This window comes from Rutidosis leptorrhynchoides, chromosome 3 (genome assembly GCF_046630445.1).
Source record: "Rutidosis leptorrhynchoides isolate AG116_Rl617_1_P2 chromosome 3, CSIRO_AGI_Rlap_v1, whole genome shotgun sequence".
Taxonomy (NCBI): Eukaryota; Viridiplantae; Streptophyta; class Magnoliopsida; order Asterales; family Asteraceae; genus Rutidosis; species Rutidosis leptorrhynchoides.
The window spans coordinates 130847189-130861412 of record NC_092335.1 but is presented as its reverse complement, the minus strand read 5'-3'; the positions used below and the strand labels follow the sequence as shown (position 1 = coordinate 130861412).

Here is a 14224-nt window from a genome sequence, read left to right as displayed (position 1 = left end):
CAATCATGTATCCTCCATCTTCCCCAAAACGTCATGGTAAGCACATAACTTGGGAAGATGATTCTCTTACCCGTGGTGAGCCAAACTTATTTAAAATGAATCCAGATGAAAGAGATGCTTACAGGCTAGAGATCAATGTACAAGAATTGCTTGAGTAAAGATAAGCTGCTATTAATGAAAGGATACGCCAAGTTAGATTGCTGCATCATCCTCTTAATCAGCCACTCTACATCACTGCCTTGACTTATGGAATTGAAATTGGTGTATACTTAAACAACAGTGGTCAAAGGCTCTCTACTGATGAGGAGAAAGCTCAATTTCAAGAGGCTCGCCAGCTGGGTATGGATCTAAGGGAGTATCGTGCTGCCCTTAGAACTGAAGAGGGTAGAAAGATGATTGAAACAGCAAAATCCCTGAAAATTACTGCCGACGATTATTTGTTGGGCTTACAAGCTGAAATTCAAAGATGGAAGGCTGCTGATACTGAACTCGCTGAGAGGGTAAGGCTTCAGTAGATAGAAGACAAATTGGTTGCTGATAGAAAGCAAGAGGCTGAGTCCCTAAAATTAGCCAAAGCCATTGTCAAAGAACATGATAAGGCACTTGATGAGATGGAAGCTGCTGAGAAAACACCTGCTACTGCTCCTATAGAACCTGTCCGTACCATTGAATTTCCTGATCATTATTATAGGAGTAGGTATGGTGATGTGATGAATAGAAGATCCAATCCCAGCAGGATCATCAAAGTGAACAAAGGGTCAAAAAGAGCTTTCAATGTCAAAAGGGAGAATAAGGTTCAAGAAAGAATAAACTATGACGAGTTAAGATCCCTGGGATTTAGTGAATGGATGGAGATCTTGGAGTATTTCATTGGTAAAGGTGAAAGTGCTATCAAAAATACACTTAAATCTGAACTCCAACAGCTCTTCAAGAAAGCAACAATGTTTGGGAATGCACCAGTAGTGAATGTAGAAGAAGTTCTTTCTCAAAAGCCTAAAGGAAAGCAATCTACTGGTGAAGGACCAACCGGAAGAGGCCCCATCATTCTACCTCCTCATATCCCTGTATTTGACCCTGCTGATGTACTTTATCTATTCCCTGAAGCCTGGAGGATCAAACAAGAGGAGCTATCTGAAGAAGAACGAGATAAAGATAAAGATAGATAGTCTCCTATGTGCTCAAATTGTATCTTTTGTTTAATTCACTTTTCATTTTGCTGTTGCTGTAATTACTGTACATACTCTATTGTAATGAAAGTGAAGTGAGTTTATCTTCAAAATCATATCAAATTATAAGATATGGATAACTCAGCAAAAGATCCCAAAAACAAATTTAAAAAGGGACAAATTTACTGCCTATTTTTCATTAGGTCCCTCGGTTCTGGCTTTAGTGTTTTCTCTATATGACATAAGTTTTGTCATCATCAAATAGGGGGAGATTGTTGAGTCCCTAAAATAATTAAGGATTTAATTATGACAAAACTGTAATTTATTTGAACTAAAATGTTATGTGCAGTTAGCACAAGTATGTTTATGTATAGACAACAGATATTGCTGTGTCGGGTGTTTAGTTTGCTGCTCAGTCTACCAGCACAAGGTAGACAGTGTTCTTCAATCAGCACAGGATGTGTACTCAGCAAATCAAGAATATGAAGTGGCTCCGCAATGAAGAACCAGCACAGCTGGAATGCAGCTTACTACACAAGATAGCTATGCTCCATTATAAGCATAGTAGTTTTTCGAGTAGTCTACATCAATGGTACTATTCAACAGAAGTCAAAGACAAAGTTGAACAAAAAAGGACACGCGTCGGCGGCTGACAAGTGACCTTACAAGACCACGTGGGAATGCAGAAGTTTAACGCATGTGCAGACATGGGTTATACTTTGTCAACACCTAGGGAACATAACATTCTATTTGTTTAATCAAATAGTGGTGCCAAACCGAATTGGGGTGTTCCTGCAAATAGCTACCAAAGAGGAAAGAGGAGAGCATGCTCTCTGATGTAGTTGTCCCCACAAGTACAGACATCCTATGTACCAGTGGACAATAGAACCATTACACGGTTAATAGGACTACTATAAATTGTTGTATCCACTATTGTAACAACTAGTGGTGTGGGTTTATTTTTATAGAGTCAAAACGTGTAATAGCTGTTAGTTTACCTCTCAGCTATAATCTAGGTAATCTGTATCAACCAACTATCATTCCGCCAAGGATAGTTGTGATTCTTTTTGATGCAATCAATAAAGAATAACTGTTGAAAATTACATGTGACTCTATTTATTTGCATGCTAGAATACTAATCGTGTTTAACTGTTAAGTTATTTTAAAAGAAATTGTATTCACCCCCCCCCCCCTCTCTACAATACTCCTATTGTTATCAAGGGACCAACACTAGCAACTACTAATAATTATACGTTAGCTCTAGCAAGTCAAACAAATTAAGCTGATCAAACCTGAACCTGCTTGGACTATCAACTCTGCAACATAAATACCAAAACCAACTACTAATAATTATATGAAACCACAAACTCAAAACATAGAAAAGACATAGACACCAACAATTCATAACCAAAACCTCAAATACACACTATTATTCATCCATGAATCAAACCAAAAAATTTACAATTTGTGTAGGAACAAAGGAGGAAAACGCAGCATGAAAAAAAAACTAAACTTGTAATAGCATAGGTAGCACTGACGGCGAGGACAAAGCCTACGATGGTAGTGGTAACTGTTGCCGGGAACTTGTCGACTTATGAACATTTTCAGACTGTTTTTTTCAATTTTCCAGCAACAACAATACACAAAGAAACAACAAAAACTCTAGAATTTTGACAATATTGGAAAAAACAGCTCTTGAAAAATAGCAGCAACAATTAAAATTAATATTTTCAGATTGTTTTTTTCAATTTATCAGCAACAACAATAAACAAAGAAACAGCAAAAACCCAAAAAGCACAAAAACATACCGATAGCAGCAAGAAAGTAATCGGCCCAGTAGCAACAACAGCAACCGTCAATCGGAAGATGAAAACCCTAAAGCTATAGCGAAATTAAAGCATGCAAAAGAAAGAGTTTAAGCAGATGTGAGTTCGTTAATTCTGAAACAATGAAAAATAAGTGTAAGAAATAATAAAAGAAACAAAAAGGAGAAAGTGCAATCCACGTGGACACATAATACATACGTGTCCTTCTCAGAAAAAACTGAAAAAAAAATTTAGATGGGAGTCGAACCTGGGATGCGTCAATTACAAATATAGTACTCAACCAGCTGCACCAGCAAATATTAGTTAACAACATCAGCAATCATTATACATAACTTATACAAAACGACGATCAGGTAAATACAAAATGACAGAATTCCATAGGAGGTTTAGTATATAAGATTAATATGTAGTGGAGGTGTGTTTGTGGGGATTGAGTCATGCGCATGTTCCATGATGCATGCATGCTACCACTTACCCATGATAACCTTATTGATAGTAGTTTTTTTTTAGAACCCTTATTGATAGTAGTTAATTAACTGATATAAGTTTAGTAGTACGTAGCAGTAGATTGTTCGTAGATCATTTATTTCCTACTATAAATATGTAAATTGTCTTTAGTTAAAGGAGTATGAATGAAAAAGTGGTTTAGGCCAAACTCTTTTCTTAGTCTTTATTTCTTTGAGAGATTATGTAAGACCCTGAATTTTAATACATCAGAAAGTGTCGCCAGAAAGTGTCACCGGGGAGTGTTCTCATAAAGTGTCAGGAAAAGTCTACCTATACTAATGCATTTTCAGAATTTACATCAGAATCAGAATCAGTCAACCTCAGTCCCTGAATTTCTAAAAACTATGCTGTCTTCGTTTTATGTTGTTTTGCGCGCCGCGTAAAACTAGCTGACAGATTGGTCGAGTAAATTGGTGTTTAAATGAAGGGCATTTGGATCTTTTCACTTGAGGGTCGGTTTTGAGCCACTAAAACTGATCCATTGGTCACCTTTATCCTCATTTCACCCTTTCCACACATTTCCATTTAGAGAGAGAGAGAGAGAGAGAGAAAGCTCAATTTGGAGAAGAAGAAGGTCGATTCGGGTGAAAGCTCGAGAGTTAAAGTTTTTCACCTCGTTCCTAGCTACATTTTGGTGGTAGTGGTAAGTCTTGAATCCGAGTTTCATTACTTATGATTATTGTTCAATTTAGGGTTTGAACTTAAATGTTCTTGAGAAAACCCACATAGCTCTTTAATGGAAGTTAAGAGCTAGTAATCGGGTTTAATGTTGTTGTTGTTGGGCTTTGGGTTAGAAACCAACTTGTCCATGTTTAAGACTTGTAAATTGGTTTTAATCACTAGGTTTGGTGATTATGGATATATTGAACCTATTTGGGTGTATTTGGAAGACTAATTTTGAAATGGGTCAAAATTAGTATTTATGAGTCAAATTGGGGAAGACAAGTATTAATACTTGTGTTTTGGTTGAATTGGCGTTATAGGACCATTTTCACTTGTGTTAGGTGATTATTGGATAGTTTGGGCTTGGGTTATGCTCGGAAGTGCAATTGGGTCAAAATTGCACTAAGTGTCAATTTGAGTTGGTTTGTAATCCACCCTAATTGGGTTGTTTATTATGTGATAAATGGAATAGGTACTTTCCATTGACGTGTTGCAGATTAGTTGGTTGCATTCATCAAGGTGCTAAGGTGAGTGTAATTGTATTATATGTGTATGTATACATAGGATGGGTGCGGGTGGGGTAGAGTGATCCTTGGCATTCGGGTTCACTTTACATGTGTATGAGATGATGGACTCTATGAGTTTTGGGTTCTTGTGGCACGTTTGTGCGTTTGGGTTACCACCCGTGTGGTGGTGAATCTCGGGTGATACGAATTCACATTGACAAGTAGGTCATTCCCGTTGTTGTTGATGAGATGAGTTAGGTAGTGATTCGCGTGTAGTTTCGGGTTCACTAGTGAATCGCGTTTGGTTTCGGATTCACGATGTCGCATGTGGTTTCAGACATTCCCATTGTTTTTGACTTAGGGTAGTGAATCGCGTGTAGTTTCGGATTCACTGGGGCGCGTGTAGTTTCGGCCAATCCTATTGTCGTTGAGGTGAAGGTGGTGAATCGCGTGTGGTTTCGGATTCACTGGGCGCGTGTGGTTTCGGCCGGCATTTTTGAGTTTGAGATTAAGGGGTTAACCTTGGGATTTTGGGTAGACGCATATATATATATATATATATATATATATATATATATATATATATATATATATATATATATATATATATATATATATATATATATATATATTGTTGTGTTGTAGCTAATCTTGCGGTTTTGGCTTGGTGGTACGTTATGTATAGCTTTGCTTAGTTATACTTGGAATGCGGTATGTGTTTATTACTTGTGTTAGTAATCCATGTTCATTTTATGCATATGTATGTATATAATACCGTTGCATTCACTAAGCATTAGCTTACCCTGTAGTGACCCGTCCTAATCCACCTGGACGAAGTCTTCAATAGCTGGTCCCATTGCGAGGTACTGACCTCTATATGCCATGAATGACTCCATGTAATATATTTAAAATGAGCAAATGCACAGCGGAAGATTTCTTTCATACCTGAGAATAAACATGCTTAAAAGTGTCAACCAAAAGGTTGGTGAGTTCATAGGTTTATTATAAACAATAAAATTCATCATTTTTGATAGACCACAAGATTTAAATGTGCATGGTACAAATGGGCCCGAATCCTATACCCACCTGTAATGTACATACGATTTCTTTTAAATACAGTACACATTTCTCGTGTACGAAACCATTTTTCATAAATCTTAGTAACCGTACACATATCTCGTGTACAAAATATCATACACATAACTTGTGTATAAAAATCATTCTCTCGATACATAACATTCCCTTTTCTTTGCTTGCTTTCGTTGCTTGGTAACCGACCTTAACATTTAATGCACATCATAAATATCCCCAAAATAAACAGAACTTTCAGTATGTAATCAATATATATAGACCTTGAAGTACTAAACACCACGCCCACTAGCTCTTCCGTCTAGTGAACATTCTGGGTGGGAGTGTTAAACCCGGTAGCTACCTTTAGGATTCGTGTGAATTAGGGGCCATACCCGTTTCCTAATTCTTAGGTTACCAAGCTATAATAATCAAGGGGAAATATTCACATCAATTAGTGGCAATTATAACGTCCAACTAATTCAATAATAATCAACAGAACTTCTGTCTGTATAATAATTCATTCGAGGAATGTTTTGCTTGTGTCTATCTCATCAAACATTTATAAAAGCATCTCATGTATTCTCAGTCCAAAAATATGTAACATCCCGCATTTTTTCGTTAAATTATTTTAACGCCCGTCGTTTTTTTTTATAGATAATATCTTCCGTTATCTAAATTCGTACCTTTCGTTGACTAACGTTCTAAATATTTTCGTTATTTGGTTATAACATCTCCCGGTTACTCTAGCGTTTTTAAAATATTCGTTCGGTTAAGTCACGCACCCGCTTTCAAACTCGAGGGACCGAAGTTGCCAAGGAGCTAAACTAGTTGACTAGGTCAACTAGTCAACCCCATCTCATCCATTCATTCATACTTCCACCTCCCTCCTTCTTTTTCCTCTCTAGCTCAAGAACCCATTTTTAACATCTTCAAAGAATCATCATCTAAATCAATTCAAGCAAGCAAACATCAAAACAAATTACATATTCGTGATCCTCTCATCATCCTCTACATTTTGGTACCAATTTCATCTCGTTTGGGTAACATTTCTAAAACTCTAGATTTCTATAATTCGGGTTTTTAACTTTAAATGGTGTTAGTTAGTGTCTATGGCTCGTGTCTAGCATGAATATATGATTTAATTGCTCGATCTTGTTGTTTGCATAAACTAGCATGAACTTGAAATGGGTTTGTTTAATCTTGAATTTTGGATGATTAAATGTTGTATAAATGCTAAAGTTCATGTATTAAATGTGTTACTAGCATCATTAGCTTCATTTTGATGTGTAGGTTGATCTAGAAAAGCTTCATTTGCAAAATGGTTTAATTCAAGATTTTGGTTAGGGTTTGATGAACTTTGAAATGAACTTTTGATGCATTAAATTCCATGAAATGTTATTAGTAAGTATTTAGTTGTATTGTATGTTTAATTACCTTCGAAACGGCATATCATATGTGTAGATTGGATTCCCGAGTCAAGAAATGCATTTTACGAACTTGAAACTTTGATTTTGAACGTTTAACGATAATTCGATGAGGTTTTTGTTATTTTAAATGATGAACTTAATTGATGAAAAGTGTTTAGTTTTATTCCTCGTCAAAATACCTTTCCAACGATATAAGATACGTGTTTTGAATGTTTACGGTTCATAAGTTATGGTTGTTTGAAGTTGAATTCGTCTAAGTGTTAAACTGCCCCAGAATTGCTAAATCAGACACAAATGCTGCGCATCTGCCTTGGATGTGGCGCATCTGAGGCAGACTGCCCAAAAATGTCCGTTTTCGTTTAATTCTAGCTATGCTACGCACCCCCGATTGACATGAAACTTGGCCAACATGCTCATATATGATTTCTAAGCTTAGGAAATAGTTCGGGACCCGACCCGAACGTGTTGACTTTTTCGTTGACTTTGACTTTGACCAAGTTTGACTTTTAGTCAAACTTAACCAAACACTTATGCAATCGTTCTAACGTACCTTTATACTTGATTCTTGCATGAAACTTGATAATGTGATTCACATGCTACACTATTCGAGTCATAACGAGCCATAGGACTAATTGAACACATTTCGCCCGACCTTGTGTCGTAACCGGTTAATTGATACAACTTACTTGTTTAGGTTAAGGCTAAACAACTTTCATGCACACGTTTACTTTGTGAAGTACTTTTATACTCGTGCACTCGAGGTGAGATCATAGTCCCATCTTTTCAACAACTTTTATACTTTTAAATCATGGGATGAGAAACATATACAGTTTTATACTACATACTTTTATGCTTTGAACACAAGTACGAAAACTAACATTCCACAGCGAGTTAGAACAAAAAGCCTCAATTCAATTATCATTAGTTACACTTGCAGGGTGTAAGCAAGAACTTATATTATGTGATCACATGGGCTTGACGAGCCTCATTCGGACGGTTCGCTATCGTTAGCAGATGAAATATATTTTCGTGTTTAGTGTATGTTCTAACACTACGTAACAGGGTACAAAACAGTTAAGTCTTGATAATTGGGTGCTCGCGATCATACTTTTGGAATGCAAACGATTCAGATAATCAACGTTATGGAAATACAAAATCTTGTGGTTCAAAAACAACGTTTACAAACACCTATGATTTCACCAACGTTTTTCGTTGATAGTTTTCTATATGTTTCTCAGGTTCATGAATGGCTATTTGATACATGCTTCCGCATACACTCATACTTTCTTGGGGTCAAGCATACATGCATACACTTTGATTACTTGTTTGGAGTCAAGCATACATGCATACGCTAGTGATAACACCTTTGGATTCAAACAAATGTTTACATACTTACGCTATTTATAGCAACCGTGATTTTAAACTAATTATGTAGCAAGTTATTTCATTTATACATTACTACTTTTGTAAACTTAAACTTGTTGTCGAACCGTTTGGTAAACTAAACTTTGCAAGTCTTGTACGTTTCAAATGAATGCGACATAATTTTGGTCAAACGAGTCTCATATAGGGACTATGACCACGTAATGGGACCTAAGTTAATGGCACCATCAAATGACGATTTTGTCGGGTCGTTACAGATGGTATCAGAGCGTTGGTTGTAAGGAACTAGAATATGCATTAGTGTGTCTGACAGAGTCGTTAGGATGCATTAGTGAATCTAGACTACAATCGGATAGTTAGCCATTGCATTCTGACATACATTTGCTATAGATAGCACTTACTTGACTACTTGTGCATTATACTTGAATCATTCTTAGGCAAACTTCTTAATGATAACTATTTTCCAGCCTTTGGTTCATGTAGACAACATTCTCACGTTGTTCCATCGTTTGTTCAATGTGACAGTCTTTCATTAAGTGTGGTCCACCGCATTGCTCACAACTGATTCGTATTGCGTGAATATCTTTATTCATCTTTTCCATTCGTCTCTCGAAAGCATCTATTTTTGCGGAAACGGAATCAAAGTTATGGCTAGAATCGGATCTAGCCGCTATAGATGAACGATATATATCTTTCTCTTGGTGCCACTCATGAGAGTGGGAGGCTGTGTTATCAATAATTTTGTAAGCTTCAGTTGCGGTTTTCTTCATAATGGAACCACCAGCTGTTATGTCGATGTCTTTTCGTGTAGCAACGTTGACACCTTGGTAGAATATTTGTACTATTTGATAAGTGTCTAAACCGTGTTGAGGACATCCTCTCAACAACTTTCCAAATCTTTTCCACGCCTCATATAGAGTTTCATTTGACTTTTGTGTGAACGTAACAATTTCTCCTTGAAGTCTCACGGCTTTAGATGCCGGAAAGAATCTTTTAAGAAATTTCTCAACTAAAACATCCCATGTGTCAATCGCCCCTTCAGGTAACGATTCTAACCAATCTTTGGCTTCTCCCTTTAAAGTCCAGGGAAACAACATGAGATAGATCTGCTCATCTTCCACTTCTCGGATTTTGAATAGTGTACAAATTCTTTTAAATGTACGAAGGTGTTCGTTAGGATCTTCATTCGGTGCACCAATGAATTGGCATTGGTTAGTTACCATGTGTAGAATTTGTCCTTTGATTTCATAATCTGGCGCATTAACTTCTGGCTTAATAATGGCGTGACCTTGGCCCGTGCGTGTGGCTCTCATTCGATCTTCCATACTTAGAGGTTCCGTTACTTCCATAATTGAATTTGTTGAATACGAATCACTAGAGGATTCTGATTTAATGGTTTGTGGCTCAGGAGGAATAATTAGTGGTTCAAGATCTTGGAATTGTCCTTGAATATGCTCCGGGTTCTTAATTGTGAAGTCGGGTTCAAAAGATGGATTATCGGAAATTTGAGTTGGAGTTCTTGTTCGACTAGATGACGATTCTAAAGAAAAATCAACGGCGACAATATTTGCTAGATGTCTTGATCGAGTTACAGGTGGTGAACGTATGAAAGGTGGTGAACGTTTTGCTCGGTGCATTCACAGAATATCCTATTAGTTATAAAAATAAGAAAAACTTATATAAGTTGTCCAATTAATAGACTTTTCTGATTTTGCCCACGTTTCGAATAGCCAAAAGATGCCGCAGAGGGGCAGGATTCGTTTGGTCTCAATATAATTGAGTACTGTTTGGCTCCAATAACCCGGTCCACGTACAAATCCAACTATTACTACGAACCAGAAAATTTTGATGTCTATCAATTTAACCACTTAAAATAAATTTTTGTAATTTTAAGAAATTTAGATAAGAAGTAGAATAAAAATCTTATCCTAAAACTAGAATAGCGAGAAATAAGAAAGAAAAAAAAAACGCGTCGAAAAAGGTCGAAAAATAAAAGGTCGAAAATAGGCGTCGAAAAATAAAAATAAGAAAGTAGCGCGAAAAATGGCGTCGCAAAATTCTAAAGCACAAAAATCTTAGTCTAAGGAATAAGCACTTAAGGGATTTTACGGCAAACCTAAAAATTCTAGAAATAAAAATAACTATGGCAAAACTAAACTTAATACTAAAAATTGTAACTAGAGTCTAAAAATCTAAAGGTAATAAAAAAAAAAAACTTTTTTTTTTAATTTATTTTTATATTTCGTTTTTTAAGGATTTTAAAATTTTTTTTTTTTAAAAAAAAAATTTTTTTATATATTTTTTTTTAAAACTTTTTTTTTAAATTTTAAAAAAAAAACGATTTTTTTTACAATTTTTTTTTTTAAAACGAATTTTTTTCTTTAAAAAAATGATTTTTTTACACAATTTTTTTTAAAAGGAATTAATAATTTTATTATTATTATTATTTTTTTTCAAAACTTTTTTTTTTAACTCATTTACTATTCATGAATAGTAAATGAAAAGAAATTAATTAATTTACTATTCACATTAAAGCGACATTGTAGAAATTATTAATTATAAGTTACATAATATACCCCTGAAATATTTAATAAATACGACTTTTTAAAACTTTTACGTATCAAATTTGATTCTAAAATATTATTATATTATTATATTTTATTTCAATATTATTATATTATTATATTTATTAAATTATTATATTTAAATTAATATATCTTTAATCAATCAAAAACTAAAAAAAAAACTTAAATACCCCGTGAAAACACAAAAAGTGTCCCTGAAATTACTTTTTTTTATAACTATATTTTTACAGATATAAATTAAAAATATAGCGTTTTAGCGCTCCCCGGCAGCGGCGCCAAAAACTTGATGTGTTGCACGTGGTGTACGAAAATACTATTATTTTTAATATGAAATGCAACGAAATATTACACAAGTTTTAATTAATTTACGGATGGGATATACCTAAACCTTGCTACAACACTATAGGCAGTGTACCTAATCGTAGAGTAGTGTAGTTTTTAGTAAGTCCGGTTCGTTCCACAGGGAGCTAGTGATTACGTACTATATTTTTATAAAACTATATTTATATAAATATATATATATATATATATATATATATATATATATATATATATATATATATATATATATATAAGTAGTAATATTATTATAAAAGGGGGGTTTTTACCGTTTAATGACCGGTTTGTCGATTTTATATTTTTAAGCGTAAAGATAAATGACAATAATTAAAGTGCGTAAAATAAATAAATGACGATAAATAAAATAACAATAAATAAAATTGCGATAGAATATGAAATAAAAGGATTATGCTTATTTAAACTTCCGTAATCATGATGTTTGACGTTTTGATTTTAATTAATTGTTACTCGGGTTAATTGTCCTTTGTCATGGTTTATTTGATACCTATCTGGTTTTTATCCATAATAGTCCATCGGTCATAAATATAAAGTGCGAGTGTCCTCGTCAAATTACCCTTATACCCGAAGTCAAATATTCCAACTAATTAAGGATTTAAACTGTGACGCAGTTATCACTTCTGTCAACAATTACACCAGTTATCACTATATGTAATCTACCCCTGTTTTGATTAGATATGAATATTAATTTACCCACTTGATCAGTTTGAATAATCAATTACCCAACCCGAATAATTAATTAAATGATTATAATAGATTCCATATGAACGTCACTAAATAGGACAACCATAATCATTATTAATTATTAGGATAATTAATTTGAAGATAGGTTCGACAGACTCCAATGAGTTGTCACTCAATTAGACAATACCCCCCATCTATTAATAGTCAATAGTCCAATTTCCACAAGTGTCGGTCTTTTGCCCAAACCTTAATTATGGTACAAAGCCCAATTACCCAATTTTAGTAATTAGCCCAACATCATGATTACTTCGTTTTAAATAAGCATAATAATAACTTAGCTACGAGACATTAATATAAAAAGGTTGAACATAACTTACAATGATTAAAAATAGCGTAGCGTTACACGGACAGAATTTCGACTTACACACTCAAACGATCTCTATCATAAATCTTATTATTATCATAATTTAAAATTAAAATTAAGATTATTGTTATATCTTATTACATTAACATTATGATAGAGATTTTTAGATATTGATATTGATAATAGATTTTTAGGATAGAAAAAGGGATGCTTTTAAATTGATCGATAATCATCGCCTTTTATAGGCAAAATATGAAATTGAATTTTCATTTACGACCCCTGAACTATGCTAAATTAACAACTTTTTATTATTTAATATTATTCTTATTATGAATTATTTAAATATTATATTTTATTCTTGTGCATAGTTGACTCGTAATTTTTACACCGTTGCGTCGAGCGTTGAGAGTTGACTCATGTCCCGGTTCCGGATTTTTGAACGTCCTTGCGTACTATTTTATATCGTGTACTTTGCGTTTTGTAACTTGTACTCTTGTCATTTTTAGACGTTCTTCATCAATAATTTGAACCTTTTTAATTGTATCTTGTACTTTTGAGCTTTTTGGACCTTTTTGTCTTCAATTTGTCGAATCTGCCTTTTGTCTTCGCACTTATTTAATATAAACGAATATCACTTGAAAATGGAACAATTGCAACTAAAATCTTGTCTTTCTTGGGGGATAATGCTATGAAATATATGTTCCTTTTTAGCCTTATCAATATCCCCACACTTGAGCGTTGCTTGTCCTCAAGCAATATAGTCTTGAAATACTAGAATCACTTCTTTATTCTTCACACTTTGTACATCAGTGATTTTGATATGGCGGTATAAACAATGGTAGTAACGATATGGTTTACAGTCCCACATGACTATAAAAATTTAGATCCATTAAGGAAATTGGATCTTTATGAAACATTTGATCTTTTGAAAATTCATTCTAGCTTTTACCCTAGATAAGTTTTCTGATTTGATCCATCATCGGTGTTGCAAAATATATTTGTGGATCAATATTTTGGCTAAAACTTTTAGGTTCGTGTAATCCACTGCTATCCCGGTATCGGAAAGCACACATCCAGTTTACTTGTTCCGTATATTACCTTTCGGTAAACTACCGTCCGGTTGTAAAGGAAAGCGATGAACAAGAAACTGTTAAGGCAATGTCCCGTGACATGCAGATGATTATGGTCTTATTAACGTGTCGGATGCTAGAACTATCCTTGGTAGGAGCGATAGTAAAGATCATCCTATAATTTTTCGGTCTGGCACAAGGTCCTGTCTCTGACCATGCTATGCAACCACCGTTCTTACGGTTGACACCCGATTTGGTTCAGGTGACCTAATGAATTCCAGGTAAATTTCTTAGGATTTTACGTTCAATGGTAATGAACGCATTGAAAATGGTTTTTCAGAAAACAAATCGGTTTGTATTTTTGATCAAAATATTTTCTCGTTCATGCCCGAGTTTAGATATCATCGAATTCCATGAGTTTAAATTCTCAATCTTTAAGGTCAATCTCTAGGATTGAGTATTATCAGTCTTAAAAGCTGATTTTTAATCTTTAAGGAGATTATCCTTTTCTGGGGATCTGATTCATTAGTCTTATCAAGCTAATTTGCACGGTGCCCCCCCATTGTGCGAGATAAATCCTTCTCATGGTTAGGATAAATCTGACCACATGGCGAC

General features: G+C 34.5%; 1 non-coding gene across 1 annotated transcript; it reads left to right on the top strand.

Annotated features, from left to right (window-relative positions):
- The first annotated feature begins 9407 nt into the window (after positions 1–9407).
- On the top strand, positions 9408–9514 carry LOC139903375 (small nucleolar RNA R71). Its single transcript, XR_011778199.1, has one exon. It is a non-coding gene; the product is annotated as a small nucleolar RNA R71 (small nucleolar RNA).
- Positions 9515–14224: the final 4710 nt, after the last annotated feature.